This window comes from Orycteropus afer, unplaced genomic scaffold (genome assembly GCF_000298275.1).
Source record: "Orycteropus afer afer isolate SDZICR_OR568_19922 unplaced genomic scaffold, OryAfe1.0 scaffold00087, whole genome shotgun sequence".
Classification (NCBI taxonomy): Eukaryota; Metazoa; Chordata; class Mammalia; order Tubulidentata; family Orycteropodidae; genus Orycteropus; species Orycteropus afer.
This window is the reverse complement of record NW_006921674.1, coordinates 9,263,150-9,269,346: the sequence shown is the minus strand read 5'-3', so window position 1 is coordinate 9,269,346 and position 6,197 is coordinate 9,263,150.

The window sequence follows — 6,197 nt, the reverse complement described above, 5'->3', positions numbered from 1 at the left end:
TGGAGCCTGGCTACCCCTGTCAACCATGAAAGAGGATTGAAGCAGGAAATCCTGGATAGAGTGGGAGATCAATGTGGGACAAAACTCAAAATCTTAAAAAAAAAAAAAAGACCAAGTTTGCTGGTCTGATAGAACCTGGTGAGGGCCCTGAGACTATGGCTCCTAGTTACCCTTCAGGTCTGAAACTGAACTCACTCCTGGGACTTCCAGCCAAACAACAGACAGGCATATAAGATGACCATTTATGTCAGGCATATATACTCCTTGGAGCGATCAATCAATCGTGGGAGAACTTCAGTGTCTGCACAGGGAGCTAGCTCAGGGAGTAGGAGTACATGGAAGGGAAGAGGTAACTATGGGGAGGAAGTGGAAAGAGAGCTGTTACACTGTGGGGAATTGCAGTCAATGTCATGAAACAAAATGTGTATGAACTGCTGTATGGATAATGAATTTGCTTTGTAAACATTCACCCAAATCACAATTTTTTAAAAAAGAAAAAAAAGAGGAGTTACGGTAACTAATCTTTTATTTAGAAGTTACATTAAGCAGAGTAAACAAACCAATACAGCCATTTACAAAGAGCCTGAGAAAAAAACACAAGCATTTAAAATTATGATTTTGATATGTAGTTATTTAAAAGCATAAAACTTTTAACCTTCTTTTACTGAATACCTCAATGTCCACAGTTTCTCAGAGGACTAGCAAAGAAGATTGACATATGATAAAATCATTATAAATATTCGGGGATTTCTTTTAATTTTCCAATGAATAAGCAACATGAATTAGAGCATAATAAGACCAGATATTTATTATGGACTCAAGAGAGCTTGAGCAGCATTTCTTGCACAGCTGGGAATTTTTTTCCAGGTTGAAATAATTTCAGTATATAGCCTACATTCTACCATAACATATATTTACTTGGCATTAGACATAATAAACTAAGACTAGAGCATTATGTAACTAAATTGAAAATATTACGTTTTTTTTTCCACTAAAATATATACCATTTTAAGATTAAGCCAAATATAATTTATAGAAGTAAATTTTAAGGTGTTAATGACCAAGAACTTGACAATGATAAATAATTCTGTATTTTGAATCATTAAACATTTGGCAATAACCTGCTGTTTATATGCTAAGCCCAACTCTGTGAGGCACAGGAGAAATAAAGGGCAAAACCTATGCCTCAAAGATTGCATACACTGACTTGGAAGACAAAAAGAATCCACCTGAAACAATACAGAAAATACATAATAGTGTGATTTTATGATGATTAATTTTATTTATCATTTTGTCTAAGCTATGATGTACAGTTCTTCAGTCAAATACTAGTTAGATGTTGTGATGCTATATGATTAACATTTATAATGAGTTGACTTTAAGCAACTTAATCTCCTTAATGTGGATAGGTCTCATTGAATCATCAAATGAGGAAACTTAAGGTTTATCAAAGGAGAAACAATACATAGGGTTTAAGAAATAAAATTTATGGAGAAACAGCAAAACTTAGGGTTTCTCATGGGAGAAGGATTCTGCCTCAAGACTGTAACACAGGTATCCTGCCAGAGTTTCCAGTCTGCCTAGGGTGTGGATTTTGGACTTAACAACCCTGACAACTGCATGAGCCAATTTCTTTTAACAAAATGTGTGTGTGTGTGTGTGTGTGTATAATAAAATGGTATTATTAAGAATTATATATGTGAGTGTGTGTGTGTGTGGGGGGGGGTGTTGGTTCTATTTCTTTTGAGAATTCTAATAGGTTTTATTTTTTGCCCACAACCCATTCTCCCATTCAAAAGGACCTGAGTTTACTTTAAATAGCAGAATATAATCTAGCCATACATCATGTGGTACAAAACGAACATCTAACAGACAAGAGAGAAAGTGGGGATACAGTAGTCAAGGGAAGATTCTTGTAGTGAAGTGAGTCTTGACCTTATCCTTAAAAATTGGGAAATATTTCAATAAGCTGAAATAAATAAATAAATAAATAAATAAAGGAGGGATCAACCTTTATGCTCAAAAATGTAGCATAAATATAAGCTTGCAGGCAGAAGCTTATTGTGATTGTCTTCCCAATACCTGTTTCTGCAATCATGCAGTTTAGGAGAGTTGTCTGAGAGGCCCCAGGCAATCAATCAGGATAATTCCATCCTTCCTGCCCCAGTGATTAGACCAGTTTACCCAGGTCTAAACCAATCAGCACCTGGTGCTTTCCAGCCACAATGGTTCAATGGTGGACTTTTGTTTTTGGTTGTGAGAAGGGGTGCTTTCTTTCACAGTGATCATAGAAAAAGCCATGTGTAACCATTGTAGGTACTGGCAGCCGTTCTGTGACTCAACTGGGTGGAAGACAGAATCAATGGTTGGAAAAAAGAAAAGAAAGGAAAAATCCTGGATCTCTGGTTATCATGAGTATTCTTAAGTATTGAAACATAAAAATTATGATTCTTTATAACCAGGAAAATTGAAATATTTTCTTTTAAAGTATTTTCACCATATAATACCACTGATTTGTGATTTTCTTCACAGTTCTTAAAATGTGAAATCTACAAAGAGGAGTTTTATTTTCTGATTGCACAATGCTTTCATTGATAACATTTATTAACAATAAAGAAATACGTGGGATTTGGAACACATTTCTATGGCATACAATGCTGTGAAATCTACTTGAGTTCAATGATAATCACTTCAGTAAAAATGAAACATAATGTTTTATCTTTCTATCTCAGAGATATTTTGAGAGTTAGAGTTTATAAAAAGTATATTGTGATGATGATGCACAATTAGCTTTTAGGAAGAATATAAAATGTAAGCATAATTGCACTAAAATGAAAATCACTGCTAAGCCAGTTAATGACCAAATTTAGATTACTTTTCAAGAAGAAAGTTTTACTAATGTGTTCAAATTCCTATAATGCACAGAATGCTCGTAACAAAGCTTCTTTTATAAATCAGAGTTCCTCTGAATTATTTTCTTTTCCAGTATAGTTCAAACATTTAGAATGACACAAAATAAACAACCAAGATAAGAGCAACTTTATATAACTCCTATTTCAACTAAGGATAAATACAATTCAACTAATCCTTTGTATTAAGGTCAGTTGCAATATCAATTTAATTAACTGAATTTCTTATTTTTTGCCTTGAAAGCTAAACAGTGTTTTTATTACTTTCAGTCAGTGGTTTTTAACTGAAATTTAGGTCACTACACTGTCCTCTTTCTCCCCCATCCTAGTTTCCAAATCTCTAAATTTCATCATTTCACTTTCAGTCAACAAAATACATAAATACACAAAATCAATACCCAACTTGATAGATATAGGACTAATTTTTAGTGAACTTTATCATATCAAACCTTACTCCAAATGTTATCTTTATTTTAAATGTCCTATATTACTCAGTGTTTTAAAGTTCTTTATATTTTACTCTACACATCTTACTCTTCACATTGTCAATGATAGCTTGTCCATTTTTCAAATTTCTGTTTGTATATCTTTCTTCATGGAATAAGCAGCAACAATTGATTCTCTATTCACATCAATTGAAAAAAATCTAAGATACAGGGATAATTATATGCCTATTGCAAAGATTGCTAAGTAACCCCCACAGACCAAGTATTCTTTTTATTAGACTTCCATAATACACTTATTTTTTGAGAAAATCTTAAGAGAACTGAAAACAGTCAATAATAATTTCTTTCAATTGCTAAAAAAAATACAATGTTCTGAATACCTGAAGTAAACCTCTCAACAAAAATATAAGAATACTCCATTTAATTCCACTTTGTTTTATTTTTCTTCACCAATACTGCATTTTTTACAAATTGAAGTTTGTGGCAACCCTGAGTTGAACAAGTCTATGGGTACCATTTTTCCAACAGCACGTGCTACATAGGGTTTAAGAAATAAAATTTATGGAGAAACAGCACACATTTTGGTAATTCTCACAATATTTCAAACTTTTTTCATAATGCTATAATTACACATAAAGATAGATGCCACCAAGTGGGTTCCAACTCACAGCAATCCCCACTGGGTTTCTGAGGTGGTAAATCTTTACAGAAGTCAATTGTCTGGTCTACCTTCTGTGGATTTGAACTGCCAACATTCTAGTTAGTAGTCAAATGCCTTAGGCACTACATCACCGGAGCTCCTTTAATAAACTACCAAAACTCAAACTAAACTCACTGCCGTGGAGTCGGATCTGACTCATAGCGACCCCTCCTTGAGTTTCCAAGGCAGTATCACTATGGAAATAGATCACCCAATCTTCCTTCTGAGGAGAAGATGGTGGATTTGAACCGCCAGCCTTCTGGTTAGCAGTCAAATGCCTTCAGCACTATGCCACAAGAGCTCCCTTAATAGACTACAGTTTAGGGTAAAATACCTTTAACATGCACTGGGAAACCAAAGAATTCGTATGACTCACTTTATTGTAATATTCGCTTTATTGCAGTGGTCTGTAACAGAACTGTGTATTTCTGAGGTATGCCTATACATGAAATCTATAAACTTTACAAGAAATAAAAATCTTGCAGTTTTCAAAAGGTATTTGTACAACTTCTTGTTGAACTCCTCAAAATATTACCAGACAATCTCTTAGTAAAGCAAAACCAAGTTTATTGGGATCACTGCACTGATGAAAATACCACCTTGACAGAGTCTTAGCAGTGACTCAGAAAAGGTATGTCAGAAGTGAAATAGTTTTATAGCACTTTGAAGTATGAACTCAGGTAGGTTAACGTGGGTCTTTCAAGGCAGGGAACTGATTAAAATTGCATAAAATTTTTGATATAATAGGCTAGAACTGGTTAAAAACAGAAAAGTGATGGTCTTGAAGAGAAGTCTTGACTAGTAATCTATTTGATAAGCAAGCAGTTTTCTCAGGTGAACAGGCAATTTTCTCCAATAAATCAATCTATAAAAATTTTCTGAAGCAAGCAGTGAAGTTATTTATTAGTCTATAATCTTATCTCTCTCAGGCAAAATTTTCTTGGAATAAACAATGAAGTTCTAGTTGACTTTGTGATCTAAAACCTTATTGACACATATGGCCTCAGTACTCCCTTATGGTCATTCTTCAGTCTAAACTTGAGGATTAATGCTTATAATATGGGTAAATTATTGCATAGCTCTTTGTAAAGACATCTTTAACATCAGGTTTCTACTGGCAGTCATTGCACCCATTAGATGCACCAGGTTTTCTGGCTCTTTTTGTTGGATTATTATTACTTGAATGATCTGACAAAACAGTGGCTGTGGAAGGCATTTAAATTTAGAAGTCTGGAGATTACCTATTTGTACACACGCAAATGCTAAGAATAATATGATCAGATTTTGTTGTCCACATTTAAGCCAAGAGCCAAGAGTACGTAAATTAAATGAAGAAAACAGATTAAATCCCCAATCCAAAAACACAGTTAGCTCTTGAACAGAAGCTAAACAGTAATGGGTTTTTTTTCTTTGATAATGAAAGATTAATAAGACTTAACATATTACAATGATGAATAAAATGTGATGGAAAAAGTGGTAAAACTCCATAGGAGGTAAATCTGCTGGCTGAGAAATGTCGTGTGTTTTCAGTAAGTAACACAGATTACACAGCATAAAGCAACATCAACTTTAGGAAGACCCTAAAACCAAGTTGTAGAAGCCTCCACTTGTTTGTATGCTACTGCTTAGAAAATGAGTGTATTGATCTAGGGAAAGGTTAAAATAAGCAATTGGTCTCTGAGGACACACATGGGTTTGCATCTGAACACCAAGGGATTGCCCAGGGCGTCCATGTACAAGTAAGAGGAAAAGTCTATGATATTTAGGAAGGCTCAGAGTGTGGGTTTCTGAAAAGCTAATTTTAAGTTATAAAATGTCTGTTTATATTTCAATTCTAAGAATAAAGTTTCAGTTACCAAGGACTTAGTAAATTATGTAGAGTTGTGACAATTTTGCTCCCAACTTTTAAAAATTATCACAACTCTATGTGATTTACTAAGTCATTGGTAACTGAAACTTTATTCTTTTATTATTATTATTATTATTATTATTCATTGTGATTTGGGTGAAGATTTACAGAGCAAATTCGCTTTCCATACAGCAGTTCACATATACTTTGTCGCATGTCATTGACCACAGTTTACCACAATGCAACAGCTCATCTCCCACTTCCTCCCCATAGCTACCTCTTCCCAGTGACCA